Source organism: Xiphias gladius, chromosome 6 (assembly GCF_016859285.1).
Source record: "Xiphias gladius isolate SHS-SW01 ecotype Sanya breed wild chromosome 6, ASM1685928v1, whole genome shotgun sequence".
In the NCBI taxonomy this organism is placed as follows: domain Eukaryota; kingdom Metazoa; phylum Chordata; class Actinopteri; order Istiophoriformes; family Xiphiidae; genus Xiphias; species Xiphias gladius.
The window spans coordinates 2,019,801-2,037,413 of NC_053405.1; the positions used below are offsets into that span (position 1 = coordinate 2,019,801).

Consider the following 17,613-nt stretch of genomic DNA (forward strand, 5'->3'; position numbering starts at 1 on the left):
TATAAAGCATTAATGCCACGGTTCTGTCATTGACAGTGACACTCGGACAGCAGCCAAAAACACAACACAAATGCAGCCTTAGACCAAAATTCACTCGGCTATCAATCTTACATCCCTGGAGGCTAAAGGTGTCAGTATGGATCAAACAAAGGGCCCTTTTGCATTGTGGCATCTGAAAATCTGTCTTTGTTTGCATCAGTAGTCTTTACCATCAGTTATATTAAACAGACTTACGTCTTATGATTGAGAAATGCGAAAAAGATTTTTCCATCTGTAACTCAGATTCTCCAATTGTGTTTGAAAAAAAAATCTCAATAAAATAAAAATACTGGTTGAATGTTTAACTGCAGCTTTAAAAATCAGGTAAACTCAGACCTGAACCACAGTTCATTACAATGTTAAGAAAATTACAGACATTATTTCCTCTGGCAGTTGGTCTCGTAGACAGGTAGACACCCTGTCCAGGTGTCTCTTGGTATGAGGACTGTCTCCAGCTGTCTACGAGGTCATTCTGTTCCTCTGCTGCAGAAAGTCAAAAAAACCAAAATCTTTTACTTGCATACAACACCACTCGCACATGAACCTGCATGATGACACACTTATTTCCTCTGGTTCAAGCCAGGCATTTAATGAGCTCCGGGGCAGAGCAGCTATATGAAAGGCCATTTAACTTCTCTACCCACTTTATCATTCTCATCGTCTTGCAAAGGCTGATCTAAATGCTAATGGATCTAGTGTGTGTAAGTGTGTTTGTGAATGAGTTTTGTGTCAAGCTGTTTAGTTTTCTTCCCATCATTTTTTCAGGAGGGACTCTAGCTTACTGTTGAACTAAAATGCAAAAAATAACAAAACTCAAAGGGTATTTGATGTTGATTGTTTTTTTTTGTTTGTTTTTTTTGTGTGTGTTGCACATGAAACGCCCACATCTACTCATTTTTTTTGTACATTTGAGTAAAAATGAATAATGGAGAGAAACGATTAATGAAAAAATGAATTCACAACAATTTTCATAACTGAGTCATCTTCCAAGTCCTATCCAGTCTTATCACACAAAAAAGCCAAAGATTTTCTGGTTCCAGCTTCTGAAATGTTTAAACAAGCAATAAGAAGATGTCTGCTTGAGCTGTGGGAAAAATGTTTCTGCTATTTTTAAAAAAAGAAAAAACACCAAAATTTCACTCCTAGATACTCTGATTTTCTTACTACTCTGTCGTAGTACATTGAATATAGGTTTTGTACCACTGGTTGGCCAAAACAAGACATTTGAAAAACTTCTGCTTGGACTCAGACAAATTGTGATGGACATTTTTCAGAATTCTCTCACATTTTATAGATTATGCAAATAATCAATTAATTGAAAAAATAATGAAAAGATTGATTGATAATGGAAATAATCATTAGTTGAAGCTGTTACAACGATTCTCACGTTGACAGTAGCTCTTGTTTATACTAGGACTGGATGTTGGCACTGATGATCTGATTCGATTCAGTTTTTAACCTAGAAAATCCAAATTGGATTCGATTCTTGAAGATTAAATTGTATCAACGGCAAAACTACACACACATAAAAGAGCTTTGCAGAATTTATCCTGGGAACCTAGGTTTTTTTTTTTAATTCTACAAACAAGCGACACTGTTGTTTTTATTATGAATCTAAAATTATTAGGGCTGTGAAATCATATCTACTCTTCAACCAATCGATTGGTCGCAGGGGGAAAAAAAAGTCATCTCTATATTAACTAGATCAGCCACAGTGCATTGAGTGCACTTTACCTGGTAGCTTTTTTAGTCTAAATTAATTATAAATAAATACAAAAAGTTAGTATTTGCTGCATATTAAATCATTTTAACCTAATTATTTACACTGAAATGATAATAACAGACTCAGAGCCTACCAGCTTACACCTGCCCATAGTCATATGATTCCTGAAAATAGAACTATATCCACTGGGCTCCATCCCAGATCCTCTTCTCGCAAAGAGGCATTTTAAATGAAATGCTAAATGCAGCCACAGTGACGGCTTCTTTGACATGGTGTCAATTAGTTTGGAGCCGGCTCCGTGTAAACGTTCATAAATGTCAAATAATTTTGCCCTAGCGGTCTCCATTAGATTGGGTGAGTTCAAAGTTTTGAAAATGTTGGGCCAAAAACGTCATTTTCACAGGTAATCTGTACCTCCTGCCGCCGCAGTAAATAAGGGGTTAATCCTGAAAGGCTGTTGATGTAGGGCTTTTCTTCTTCTGAAAGTAACACCGACGATTGTCCGACCAATGAGGATTTGGTTGGACGAGAGCATATCGACCAACCAATCGACAACGCAAAGATAAATTTTAGGAAGCTAACTTTTAGACTTGATATTTCACAATTCAACTGAAAATTCTGAAAATCAGTGTCTTCACGCAGTTCTCCTCTATACTTCATGAATTCTCTGTGAAATAATGCTGTCTTTCCAGAAACTGAACCCTCCCCATCTGTTTCATATTGTCCATATTGTTTGTGCCTCTTTGTGAGACAATAGGGAACAGTGCCATTACACCCACAATCCGCCTAATTCCTCTCAGATGTGTGAAAACTGAAATGAAAGATCGGCCCTTTTTCCAGTTGGAATACTCATATTCGCTTGTACCAAGCCTGGCCTGTGCCGTTGGTTTCATCCTCTCACAACAGTACGTGTTTGTTTTGGGGAAAGAAAAGGGAAAATCCAACCTTTGTGAGCCTTTAGTGCTTCCTGGTGCAGACGGTTTGCTGAGTGCAGTCAGGATGAGGAGTGAGCTTTGACATTTTACGGAGTGACATTTTCTGAATGCGTCCCACTGTTCACAAAGAAACCTCCCTCCTGTAACATTTTTCACTCCTCATTTCTCTCTCTCCTCGCTGTTTTCAACACTGTGGCTGCTTCCAAACTTTTTTTTCTTTTTTAATGAAGAGATCCACAGCAACCACTTTGTTATCTGGACTGTGGCTCAGCAGTGGTTTATTTACCTAGTGTCCCCCGGTGGGACTGTGCTGGCCAGTGAAGGTCACCTCACACCAGGAGAGGGGGCATTAAAGGAGACGGGCTGGAGATGACCTGCTGTGTCGTCTTTAGTTTTTTTTTTCCTTTCGTTGTTTTTCTTTATTTCTGTCTCTGGGGTAGTCTGTGTTTTTACCTCTCTCTGTCTGCGTTTCCTCCTTATCATCTGGCTCAGTATATCATGCTTTGGCCGTAGCTTTGTATGGTGTCAGTAGTTCTGTATGACAGGTGTATTGTATGAGTCTGTCTTGTTTGGAGTTTTGTTTCACTCCAGCTTCCTGTTCTTACTCTCATCTACCAGATAGCAGCCTGACTGATGATGACTAAATGATACTTGCGACAGCTCTATGCTGTAGCTGCTTGAGCTAACATTGGCTTCACAGACTGACCTAAGGTTGCGATTTAGTGCTTGCACCAATATAGCAATTGATATAGCAGGCCTGCAGATTCATCAAAATTATGTAAACATATACGGCCTAAAGACATGGGGCTCGGGTGTAGCCCCCGGCTAACTCACTGATTCCATGGTCACGTTATAATTTCTGTTTGCATCACTCAAATTGTTGGATGGGAACTAATGAAAAAACTCTAAACATGTTCATCCCAAAAGGAAAAAGTTAAATTAAAATAAAACAAACTATCTTTCGTCTTCTCTTACAATCAGTAATTGACGGTACTACGGTCCCATCAACATCGTTCTGAAGTCCGTGGAACACTGACTCATTTAGTGTTCCACAGTGTTCATTCGTATACAGATCTTTACCATGTGTTGGAAACCTGCAGACATACAGGCAAGAAAAGCAAACAAATCCAAACAATCAAATTCGTTTCCATACATATTCTGCCAGAACATGTACAGTACCATTGGCATGCCAGTTGAAGGCATTTCTGAGTGATCATCTTATTCTGAAAATACCAATATTTGGCAAGCCAGCCTGACCTGGTTCTGTTCAAGGTTTCTACCCGTTAAATGGGAGTTTTTCCTTGTTACTGTCGTCAAGTGCTTGCTCATGGGGGAATGTTGGGTCTCTGTAAATATTATTATAAAGAACACGGTCTAGACCTGCTCCAAATGAAGAGTGCCCCGAGATTAATTGTCTTAGGATTTGGAGCTTTATAAATAAAACTGAATTGCCTCGACTTGACTAGCTAAGACATCTAATTGAGCTTGAAAGTTCGTGTGTTTTATTAATTCATATATGTACATGTAGTTACAATACCATAAGCATGTCAATACAGAGTTAAAAATGAGCAAAAAAAGCTCAGGGTTTAAAGGGGTTAAGTTTACAAAGAATATGATTTGCTTAAAATTAAACTATTAAACCACTATTCCTTATATGGTAGTTGGAATTTGAAAATGATGTGACACAATCGGCTAGATCTGTTCGGTCTTTGTGAACCACAAGAAGACTCTTAAGACTCTTTAGTTTGATATGTGTTTTTTCTCTAAGACGCCATCTTCGGTTGAGCCTCCATAGTATAGACAGTGGTCTTTTCTTTCATTTGTCCTTTGGCCAACTTGCTGAATAAATATGCCATCAGTGACTATTATTGAGGTTAAAATATTGATCGTTGCTGGCTGAAAATGACAAGCATACAAAAAGAATAAAAGCCTTAAAAACTGCAGTGGCAGTGGAAAATCAACACAGTTGATGCAGTATAGACCACGGCATTTGTCATTTGGTGGAAACTGTGGTGGAGCCCAGGCCGCTCTGAGCTCCTCATTATGAGTTTCATAACATGATGTAGTCAGATAGCAGAACCCAGGTTGGAACGTTGTAGATATGGAAAACTTGAGGTTGGCATTTTGGAGCCAAAACTGACCATCTGGCTAAATCCTGCACTCTGTTTGTGGCTGAGTTGCATCTTTTTCTTCCTCTTCCTCTTTCGCCAGCCCTCTGTGTTAGGGAGGGCATACGTGACCTCATGCTGACCCTGTGGTGGAGTGTCCTCGGAAGGTCTCTTATCTCGGTCAGCCTGGCCTTGGTCTGGGCTGAATGTGGGCGTATCTCCACGCTAACTTTTTAATTTGTGATTGTTTTCTGTGGCTCTAGTCGTTACTGTGGCTGTGGGACTCAAATGTGTCTGTTTGTGGTTTCACGCAAATGCCAGAGAGCATTTTCTTATCAACAACAACAGGTCCTTGGAGGTGTTAGAGTATTCCTCAGCAGGGTGCTTGCTTGTTGATCTAGTGCCTTTAACCTTGGGCTTTTAACTTTAAAGATTAAATGGCTACCTGACATATTGCGATCTCTGCTCTGACAGCTGCAGCAAACAGATAAAAACAGAATATGAGCTGCAGTTAACCAACTGAAAATTACTGAAAGGACATAGACAGCAAGATTTTAGCTACATTTTTGTAAATTTTAACACCTCACAAAAGCCAGCTCTCAATTGTCGCTGCAGTCACTGCGGTCTCGCACGAACTGTTCGGCAGTTGTTTGGGCTGTTGTTTCAGTTTTTCAAAGAGAAAAATCCTGGCAGTTGTTCTGGAAAAGCTAGATTTCTCCATAAATATTCAGCCAAACAAGTTTATGAAAATTTAAACACAGGAAGTTGTAGTTGTAGAGTTATAGAACCTGATTTAATTTTATGAAATCATGGCTTATTTGATCGGGCAGCAATTCATTTCATGATCTAAGCAATCAACTTAATTTGCAAATTGGTTGGAATTTATTTATTGGGACATTTTTTTTTTAGGCTAAATTGTTGAATCCAAAAAAATAATAAAATAAAATAAAATAAAATAAAATAAAATAAATTAAAAAATCCAAAGCATTTCTCTAAAGCAATAGTGAGCCCTAAAGTAGCAGCCCTGAAACGCCTGCGATATCTTTAAGGCTACAGTTGTCATGCTTCTCCTTTTTCTTACAAAATGCACACTAACATACAGAAAACTCAAAACGGCATTAGAGTATACCAATTTGGAGTATTTGTAATTGTTGAGTCCCTAATTAACCACTGCTAAAACCTAACCTTGACTTTAATTCGGCCCAAAGTTCGTACCCAGACTTCAACCTTCTCCTCTCTCCTCCTCCTCATTACATACGCTCTCACATGCAGACTGATGACTCCCACCTGTGTTATTTCTCAGCAAAGTGGAACTAGTGGACTCTACGTCCATAAGGTCCGGACACTTTAATAAAACATTTTGTGTTGATCTAGTTAGCTGAGTTGAGGGTCTTGCAAATAGACACCCAGGCTACTGATGACACATCAATGTACCAAGTCTCTAAAAGGCCTTAAAATGTGTTAAGATTTACAAACATCACCGAGTTGTCTTAAATATTAATTTAATTTTTGTCTTAATTTTGACAGCACGTAAGCCCTAAAGCCATCCCCACCTTTATACTGGTCCTAACACACATGCATTAGGCTCTACCCTTTTTGCAAAAGGTGTAGTTTAAATAAACCAGTGTGTCCTACCCAAAAGTTGAACATTTTTGTCTTTCAATTAAAGATAAGCTCTTTAACATTTAGAATATGTATATGTGCATTTTATGGATGTAACGTATTTCAAGCAAATTTCTGAACTTTCTGCACAGGAAAAATATGAATGATTGAATTCGTCTCACACACAAGGACCTGGTGGTGTTTTCTTCCAGTCACTATAGTGATCGAGAGGGGTGTGACGAGCAACAAGGGCCTTGACTTGACTAGCTGCTAAATCCAAACTTGTTACTCTTGAGTTTTACTCTTTTTGTCGAGGGAGGCCTGTAACGGGGAGTGGCAGCGTTACGTTAAGGTTTTAGCTACAGGAGAAGAAAATGCAGGTACCGCAATTCCGGGTGTCATTTCTGCCCGGGGTTTGTCCTCTGGCTTTTGTAATGAGAAAATTGAACGTGTCCATAAAAACAGGTGGTGTGTCATGTTGTCTGAATCATACCTCCGGGAGAGTTTTCGGTCTTCTCAAATACCCGCTGGTCTCTGCGCAGTTCTCGGTTTGATGATGATCACAGTGTGAGGGTTTTCCTGTTGGTTTCTGCGGTTTTTGTCAGAGTTCATGACCTCTAAAGTTCACAGATGGCTGATACAGTTGGCAGTGGGGCTGGACTGTACACTACGTCCAATGAATGGTTCCAGTGTTTTCCCTCCTCGCTGTCTGTTTATGTCTGACAGTTAGTTTTGAAAAGTAAGGAAAGTAGGTTCACGCTCTCTGAGGTGTGGGTGGGTCTGTTGGGTGAGGTGGTTTGCTTTGCCTCAAAGCCTGTATGTCTGTCAAAAACGAACCTGCAGTCAATTCAGAGGTTATAATATCCAAACCGTGTTACTGTGTTGGTATGGTTGCCATTAACAACAGCGCCGAGAGGCAGAGGAGATGCTGTGCTGTTACCGATTAATCATAAAGCGCCGTTTCTCTGCACAGATAACAATCTTACCGGGAACAACGCGAACACAGAAACCATTAATTTGCCTCTAGTGCTGGTTCCTGATCCAAATCGCTAACGATAGAAGAATAATGTATAATCTATCATCTGGAATCTGGAACACTTTTCACTGTAGCCGAGAGCTGCACGAGAGCTCAGAGTGCCTTACCAGCTTGCCAGAACAAAACTGTTTGTGTGCTGAAAACATTTAAATGTGCTTGAAGGAATTTGAAGGAACATTCAGCCCACTTAAAGTGTCATTAAGAATAACTGGTCGCTTATATTGGATTAAACGCGCTTAGAGCTAGCATTGCCAGGAGCCAAGTGCATTTCGGAGCTTTTTTTCTTTAGATCGACTTGAATTAGTCCTGTGGTTATTTTATGGAAACACAAAAAATCACAACAACACTCCTCACAGATTCCTTTCATGTCCGCATCTGAATGAGATTTTTTTTTTTTTTTTTTCACCACACTAAGTCTTTTGATGGCAGCTCTTTAATTGATTTTATCCTCTGATTTTTTTGGTAGTTTTTTTGCTTTTGTCTTTGAGTCCGTGCTTTGCATGTGGATAAACAGTTTTCCACAAACCACAGCTGAGGACAGGCAGCATTTGTCCTGGCTCACTTCACACTCCTCCCTACATTCCCTGCATCTCCCTCCATCGTTCACATCCATCTGTCAGACTTCCTTGCTCCTTTTTCTGCTGTCTTTCATTACATTTTTCTCTCTCTGTCATATTTCTCCCTCCCTTTTTTTCCCCCCCTAAGCATCTTGTTCCAGCTTGAACACAGCTGGAAAACATCAGCATATGTATCAACTCTGATTAACAGCCATATATTCTCTCTCTCTCACACATTCTCACACACACACACACACACACACACACACACACACACACACACACACACACACACACACACACACACACACGCTGAGCTCTGACGCAGGACTCAACCCCATGCCCCCACTGACAGACAGGAAGCAGGTATGATGCAATGAAATCCTGCTCAGAGACACGTGATTAATCTCTTGATGTAACAGGTTGGATTCTGTCATCTTGCTTGGCAACCGGAGGCAGACTGTTAACCTGTTCACCTCCGACAACGACGCCAGTACTCAAGTCCAAAATCGGCACGGGTCTTGTGTCTGTATCTGTCTCTACATTTCCCATAGCACCTTTGACTCCCCACAGTTGTTTGTTTCTAGGCCTGGGTCTCAAACCTGAAAAACGTTTTGTTAACAACTGAAATGTGTCCATAGCACTTAGTATTGAAAACTGTCATGTGTTGGAAGCTGTCATTCGATTCTCTGATAGACTAGTTACTAAAGTAAATCAAAGTTTTGCCTTTTTTTTTTTTTTTTTAGTGTGTTATGAAGCGTTTAAGATTTGAGAAGTTTTGCTTCTTTGGGTAAATGAAAACCTGAAACTCATGTATTCTATTGGCAAATTTCAAACAATGGCCGGACATTTTCGTTTCTCTACATGGAAAATAAATGGCTTTGTCTTTATTAGAAATTACACTATATTGGTTTATCATTTCGCTGCTAAACTGTTAGAAAATTATGAACAAAATGCTGTAACAGTATCCAGGGTTTCACCAAGGTGTTGCCTGGAAAAGGCTTTTTAAAAATGTTTTGCCCAAATGGAAAAAGGGGTTTATCGCACACCAAAACTCAGGTCTTGACACACAATAAATATTTTTCCGTTTATTTTAGCTTTTATGCAAATACTGGAGAACAAATGCGTGTCAGTTGTGCTTCATCAGGCTCGCTTATGCTTGTTCCTATGGAGCTGGAATCACTGAATGTTGAGCATTTGTTGCTTGATAAATTAATTATGCACTTAATCAATAATCAAAAGTGTTGTTGGTTATCAAACCTCAGTACTTTCTTGGTACTGACCCATATGTGTCGGTACCAAATGTAAAATATCTACCAAAATTTGAACTGTGTAGCAACAAGTATCGAAAACCGTTAAGTCCCGAACCTGGCTTTGTTTACGTACTCTTCGATTAGGGCTGCGCGTTTTATCAAATATTAAACTCCTAATCCCAGGGGGCGATCGAGATGTTTTGGCTTCTCTTTTGGGGAACTGTCATGCTGCTGCGCACGAACCCTACAGCGGCAGTTCACAGTAGAAGAGTCACAACAGAGAGCAGACGGGCAAAACGAAAATGAAATGTCCGAGGCAGAAGGCGAAGAGCTAGTGCCTCGAAACGGATCATTGTTTGGAAGTATTTTGGATTTAGGGCGATTTAGGACTTGTGTCTCCACTGCGAAGCAGCGCAACTAACTTGTTCAACCACCTGAAAAAAACACCACAAACTGCAGTACAATGAATACATGAAGGCCAAGAAGAATAATGTTGCTAATGTTAAAGTTTTGGTGCAATTTAATTTATAACTTGCTTGTAGGAGGTGCTCTGTGAATGAGGACCAGTCTTATTTTGATGCAAAGATTTGTGCATTAGCAGGAATATAGCGCAATATGGAAGTGAAAAGCAGTGCTGTTTGTTTCAGTGTGAGAGTACAATAAAAATATTATGTCCCCAAAATCAGTGAATAATCGTGACCTCAATAATAACCAATACTGATGGAAATAATCCTGATGATCATTTTGGCCAGTTCCTTATTTAAATCAGAATTTTGCTGGTTTTCGGTTGTATTTTATTAAGGCAAAGTTCTGGCATGGCTGACTGTGTTCACACAACATTTGACGTGGGAGAACTTGTGCTTTGCTTGTTGAATGAAAAAGGACACAGATTACATGTTAGGAAAATAATATTGTTTTGGTTATTCCACCAGGGAACAGTCACTGAATGTCACCAAAACATCATTATATCACCAAAAAATATCTGCAGAGGATGCAGTTGTAGAAATATACATATCATTATTATACTTACAATTAGAGTGGGAAGCTAATGACAGTTTTCTGGATCATATCTAATCAATAAAGGCTATGAATGAATATTAAAGTCGTGTGTGACAGTTCTTTAGGGCTGGAGGCCAATCAGCAGCCGAACCAGGCCTATAACCAACAGGTCTAGACACCCACAAGGATCCACTGTACAGATCATCTCTACGAATTCTGTGTGTGTGTGTGTGTCAGGACCAGTATAAGTTCTCTACGAATCTTTTCGTAAGCCTACAGTTAAAACGTGAGAGGTCGACAATAGAGACACACCCAGGTAAACAATGTCATAAATATGTTATGTGCCTTTATTGTGCTGACACTGCAGGATGGCTGAGACTTTGGACACAGCTCAAGAGGCCTGAAAGAACACGTGATGATGATTCCCAGAGGAGAAGCTGCTGTCACCAGGGTGACGTTTGACACATATATACCATGTTCTGTCTTAAGAGACCGAATCCAGTGACTCCCTGGGGAATGAGACATCACTTATAAGCTGTGTTGAAAGAAATAAACTGAGAAGACAAACAGAACACAGTCATGAATGTTGATGTTTCATTTAAAGGGCTGCTGTACGATAGCTCGCTCACTCCAAAACAGTTCCTGCTTGCAACTGCACCGCCACATGACTCTTAACATACTGTAAGTAAGTTTTCCTTCCAGGTGTCAGCCTTCTAGAATCAGACTTTCCTGGTACACTCAATCTGACAGCATTTTCAAACCTCTGAAAATTGTCCACAATAAGCAAGATGTAAAACCACTGATGTGGTCGTAAACTGGTCACGGACAAGTCGGGAACGTGGTGAAATCACTGGAGCAAAGTCAGGACAGGAAACACAAGCAATTAGACAATCACACATTATCTAAACAACTTCATTTGGAGCTAACCCTCAAAGTGAGCACACTTGAAATGCTGGTAATAATCCCTCAATGCACAGGAAAACTGTGCACAAAACGGCAGTCAATAATGGTATGTTAGAGTTGAAAAAGGAAGTCTGATGGACAGCTTTGGATCAGAACTTTCCTATCCACACTTGTTTTCTCTGCCAAGTAATTATAGCTGATCTGAAGGTTTGTTTGCACCCAGTCCTATCGTCTGACTGCTGTTTCTCGTTCTGTCGCAATGTTCCTAGATCTCAGGATTTTATTTGCCAAGTACATTTTTTTTTTTTTTTACCGGCTATAGAAATAATAGCCAGACCTACAAAAATAAGATCCAATTTGTAAGAAAGCAGACACAGTGAGCAGCTTTGACACAGGGAAGAACTCCAGGTACTTGCTACTACTCAGGCTCATCATTTTTGGTATTTAAGGGTTATAAAAATATGTAGATGATTGTGTTCAGGAGTCACAAACGAATGTTAGCACATGTTTAAAGTAAACAGGATCCTCTGTTGGCAGGGATGACTCAACGCCTGACAATAAAGAGAGAAATGCAACAAAAAAACCCCCAACAAAACAAGACTGCTGAATGTTGAAATCTGCCTTCTACTGTGGTCTGCTCGGATGCTGAGGCAACACTCTAGTACTTCTCTAGTGGCCAGCCTACTCACCCACACGCGGCGGTTTTGTGAAAAACAACCCAACACGTGGCTGCTTCCTCACTAAACCAGCTAACGAAGGCAAAGATAACTCCAATAACAGACCTCGTTCCTTCATCCCACATGCTGCACTTTGCCGTGTAATGCCTTCCCATCTATCTCCCTGTGCTTAGCATTTGCACCCGCTGCATTAAAATTCCCTCGCAAGCCAATGGGTGGTGATTTTGCAGCACTTCTGCAGCCGTCAGCTCATTGAATGGACAGTCAACACACTGTGGAGCCAGGAGAGTTTTTAAATCACGTTTTGGATCATCAGGCCTCCTTTTAGTGCCAGAAAAACAATACACAAGATTGACTGAGGCTCTTTTGTTGCTCTGCGGGCCTGAGCTGCAGTAAAATTACGAGACTGTGGGAGAGCTGCTCTGCAGACGAGCAGATCTGTGCGTCCACCGCCCGTCTGTCTGAATGCTGCCACTGATGCTACAACTTGTTTAATCCGCGTGATGCTCCAAACGACCACTGGCGAGTTCGGTGTTGTCTGTGTTGTTTTCTTTGTGTTGTTTTTTGTGAGCTCGGCTGTGGTGACGGCTCTGATGGATCGTGGATGTGCGCATTGCATCAGAGTGTGGCGCGGCTCTCCGTGGCACGTGGCAAGAGATGAATGTCGGCCCAAAATGTAATGCTGCAGGGACACGAGTCCAGAGGGAGGCCGGGGGGAGGGGGCGCGGAAGAGAGAAGAGAGGAAAGGAAATGAAAACCCGGTTTTACTTCCCTCTGAGTGTTAGTGAAGAGATGACATGTACTACATCTTTACACGACTTTCAATCCCTTAATCGTGTGTTTTGGCAATTTTTTTTTTTTTTTTTTTTGGTAAAATTGATGGTTGCTTTTATCCCTGTTAACTTTTCAGCCACTCTGGAACAAATCCCTCTGTGAAAGTCGATGTAGCCTGATCTATTTTTCTTTTTTTTTTTTTAAATCTGAAGGATGTTTGATCACAAAACTGAAATGCTACGCTGATCGTTTTGTTGAGAGTTTGAGTTTATCAGTTACAGTCCTCACCTCGTTCCAGTTACCAAGCTGCTGGATTATTTCACTGCAGAGCTTCAGATTTTCCTCTTTTTTTTCTTTTTTTAAATGTCAAACCAGTAAATCTCTAGGACTGTACTTAATAGCTTGTGGGTTTTTTTTTTTTTTTTTTTTTCATCAGTCACAGGATATTCACTGGGCTTAAGGGGCAAATAGAAGTCATTTTTTTTTATTAGTTGAAACGTCTAATTAAGCTCACAATAGATTCGACCTTGAGGAAGACCAGTGCACAGCCAGTATGTGTTTGTCCTATTTTTAATCACGTAGCCTTGCGGGAAAAGGCTTTTTAATGCATTTTAACAGTGCAGCAAGGTACACTGGCCATTAAATGAAATTCATTAAACTAAAAACTTTCTCAAAGGGAGCTGCATTGACGTCTGTGGGTCGACCACGTGGAACGCGACCACCCTAAGCTCTGAAGTAGCTCTGGGCTGTAGCGCAACACTGTCAGTACCAGCTGCAGTGCAAGCAGGATCCTGAGACCGCAGTTACTCTTTAAGACCCTTTTGCAAGGTTCTAATTTTCATACGAGTCTGCGGAAAAAATCATTAAAAAGCCAGAGATGGAATTTCCAGATAACTTAATGTTAAGTTAACGTTAATTAGCTACAGCTGATGCATTCTGACAGCCAACGTTGTCACTTCAGTGAAATTCACAGGCATCAGCTGGAAACGAAAAGTTTGCTTTCCTTTACTTCTATCTGTGATCGAGGCCCCATTGCTTTAAAAGTGACGACAAATTTTGAGCGGCAAAACTGCCATTGATGTGGAGAGCTGTGACAAATAGTCAATTGATTGATTAGTGGATCAACAATTTGCAGCTATTTTGATAATCGATAAATGGTCTCAGGTTCTCAAATATGAGATTGGCTGCGTTTGCTGTTCTTCAGATATTTTGGGGTTTTAGTCTCGGTCACACAAGACAATGAATTTGATGCCATCACCTGGGGCTCTAGGAACTTGTGACAGAAGAAAATAATCTGCAGATTAATTGAGGATGAAAATAATAGTTAGTCGCAGCGCAAAGCTTGACAGACTGATGCCGATCCATTACAAACTGCCTCAATTGGTGGCAGGTCGGTGGATCGGTCAGGACATCCCAGACGGATGTTTCACGCAACCTAGTCCTGTCCTCCGTTTACCAGTCACCATGGGGACTTTGTGTTGTAGACTCCACTGTGGGTGAGACGGGAGGAAATGACCTGCTGCACTAATGACCGAACGCACACATCACGGTAGTCTGGGTTACTACATGTACGTATCTATCCGCCCTCGTAGACCTGCAGGGAAGATGTCTGCGTGTGGCTTTGAAATTGTGTCAGAAACGTTTTCTGCTGAGTGTGAATAATGTCTGGATGTAATGGGAGTGTGTTGACTTCCCAGCGTCACTTCGCCGCTTTTATGCTTTGAGTCGTGCAGTGTGTGTTGATAGCGGCAGCCTTGTTAAGCTAACTCGTTGACTCGGTGTGTGTGTGTGTCTGTGTGTGTGACAGTGGTGACAGCTGTGATAAATCACAGCCCAGTGTGCACGTGCACGTGCACGCACATGCACATGCACACATACACACGCACACACACACCTACACTTACACACACACGTACCCCTTAGCTGTCTTCCATGTTAGAACATTTCATTTTCAGCCTGTACAAGAAGCTCAGACCAGCAGATCACTTGAAATCACACACTCCCTCCACAGATTATTGTCTGTCTGCCACCTGCTGGTTAAATGTGGAGCTGCAGCGGGCAGACGGGCTCTTAAAAAATGAATTCAAATGTATTCAGCGTGCTGCAGCACTCAGCATGAATTATGACACTGGGCTTGCTTCCCCCAGAGACATCCCGTCATTAGATGCACAGACTCAGTTGTAGCAGTTCAGTCAACAATAGCGGCGATAATGACGATCGGCCTTATGGTGGAAAGGGAGAAATGATCCCTCTGCTTTGGTCACATGTTTAAATGAGATGACACCGGGGAGGGACAGGCAAGGGGGTGGCATCTTTGTATTTGTATTTTTGGATAAAGCCTGACTCAGTTGGACCCCACTGACTTGATCAACATTGCTTGCAATATATTATAGCACTTCTGATTCACAATCCCTGACAGCAGCAGAACATGAGAAGCTTTTTTTTTGTTTGTTTTACATCGATTGTGTCTGTTGGAAGTTTGATGTTTATCCAGACTGCAGTTAATCCTGACGGCTCATCATCTAGTCAGTGTTTTAATTTAATCAGTCACCGTTTCTCAAACTGCCAGAAAAGCATTAAATTGTGGGTATCTTAAGTAAAAACTAACAAAAGTTTTTGTTTCACACACACACAAAGTGTTCCGTCTGAGTGGAACAAAGTTAAGTTCTTTGGGAGATTATTTTATATGTGATGTGTCACGTATTTGAAGTATTGTGACGCTGGTAAATAGGATTTAATTTATTTGCGCTTATACGACCTATAACCTGAGCGCTTCGTGTTGCTGCTTCAGACGCAAAACCAACATTAAGTCCCAACGTGGAAGGCTTTTGCTGTGAAGTGTTCGGTAGCTTCTTTTAATAATCTATATAGAATAAATAAACCTTTTACATTGTGGAGTGACTGTGTACTGGTCGTACAGGTTGTACTGTCTCGGCGTCTCCCAACACTTTGAACCTGAGATTGAAGCCGGAGGTGTGGGTGTGCTGGGCTTTGGGCACAAGCAGAACAATGCGATGTATACCCAGGTATTTATCCCTTTTAACGTCCCCTGTTGTACTGTCCACCAATGCGGACACTGTTGCAAATTTAATGAGCGCTACTGAGGACTTGGCTTTTTATATCATCTGTATCATTGTGATAAAATGCATTGATTTAACAGGTGAAAAACAAACACTCCCCTCTGGCTATTTTATCTGTTTCTTTACGGATTTTTCAGAAAATTCTTTGATACTGAGAGAAAGGACTTCTGCCGTGATAGTTTCTTTTATCCATATCGCCCACCTCTGTCCTCAATGAATACTGGCCTTCATGAGTACAGTTGAAGTGTGAAACTGTCTCCTGACTCATGAAGCATGACGCCGTGATCGTATCGATGAGTAGCTGCTCTGACACGATGTGAAGCAACTCTCTCCCACTGGTTTCACATGTTAATGTGATGCAGAAGTATTCACTGAGGGCCTGTTATGGCTCATTTACTCCAGCCTGAGTTAATGGATGCAGGTTACAGATGATTACTCTGCCTGTGCGTGTTTATGGGTGTTTATCACCGGGTTTTAGTACTTTTTCAGAGGAGCGCTCGGTTCTGGTTTTACTGGCGGGGAGTAACGGAAGCTTTCACTAAAGTTGTTTCATACGTGCAGCCATCTGGGAGCTGAGCGTGTGTGTGAGTGTGTTAATGCAGGACGTCCAGATGTTTCTGGAAAAGTCTCGTCAAAGGCTGGTCCACCAGCAAGAGAGGAGAGGAGGATATGAGCCCAGGCAGGCCTTGTTTCCATGGCAATAGGAGATGTTTCCGAAATCGTTTGAACACGAATACTATACGCAGACCTTCTCTGTGTGTGTGTGTGTGTGTGTGTGTGTGTGTGTGTGTGTGTGTGTGTGTGTGTGTGTGTGTGTGTGTGTGTGTGTGTGTGTGTGTGTGTGTGTGTGTGTGAGTGTGTGTTGGCTCTACTGTATTTTCTGTGGAGTGTCTCTTAGGAAAGTTTGGGGACATTGAGAACGTCCAAAGGAACTTTTTTTATTACACTGACTAACTGAATAATAAATCAGGCTCTCCGCTCGCTCTGCAGCCGTTTGGCCTTTTTAGTTTTGGGAAGAGAGACTGTCATGGCGGAAAGTGTCGGTTAATGACAGAGGGAGCTGACATCACCTTGCTGAGTGCCTCTTACACTGCTAACTGCTCTGGTTGCATACTTTGAAAAATAGGTCTGTGTGTGTGTGTGTGTGTGTGTGAGGCTTTTACTGCTCAGACAAGTACGTGTGTCTGTGTGTTGTGACCGTGTGAGAAGGAGGTGTGGTGTCAGAGAGTGGTTAGCATTGTGTTTTATGACTTTGTTTTGGTTCTCAGCCCAGTCTCACAGGGACCCTGCACAGTCCGACTGCAGTTTCTGGGATTTTTCTGTGTTACTTGAAACCAGATTTATAATATACAGTGCATTTTATTTATTGTTCCTGGATCTGTCAGTATTGAATTACAACATCAAAGACCCGATTAAAATTTCCCTGTAGCAACGAGGTGCTGTGCGGTGTGCTTTTATTTAAAGTAAACAGAAATGAATAAAAATAATTGGTTCCATGCACAAGGTGAATGTTTGCCGTGTTGGACATGATTCTTGAGCACCTAACAATTGCTTTCATTATTGATGAGTCTTTGATTAATCTTTTATCAGAAAAGTCAGGAAAAAAAACGGAAAAGTGCCTGCCTCCTGTTTCCAGAGCCCGAATTGCTTGTTTTGCCCAACCAGCAGTCTAACAAGAAAAGAAAAGATATTTCCTTTACAGCGAACGGAGAGAAACAGCAAATCCCTCACAACGTCCTTGTTTTAGCCCTGATTATATGATGGGAAACATAACGCTGCATTATTATACCCGACACAGGGAATCCTGAGTCCTGTTAGAGCACCTACTTGCATCAGACTGTTCTCACACTGACTTTTGTGAAACAACTTTTTAAAGCGCTCGCTCTGATCTGACATGTTGTAAACACTATACTTACCCGGATTATGT

At 41.2% G+C, this 17,613-nt stretch overlaps 1 protein-coding gene across 1 annotated transcript in view; it reads left to right on the top strand.

The window, feature by feature from the left end:
- The window catches only part of mast2 (microtubule associated serine/threonine kinase 2), a 178,532-nt gene that overhangs the window by 25,835 nt on the left and 135,084 nt on the right, over nt 1-17,613 (top strand).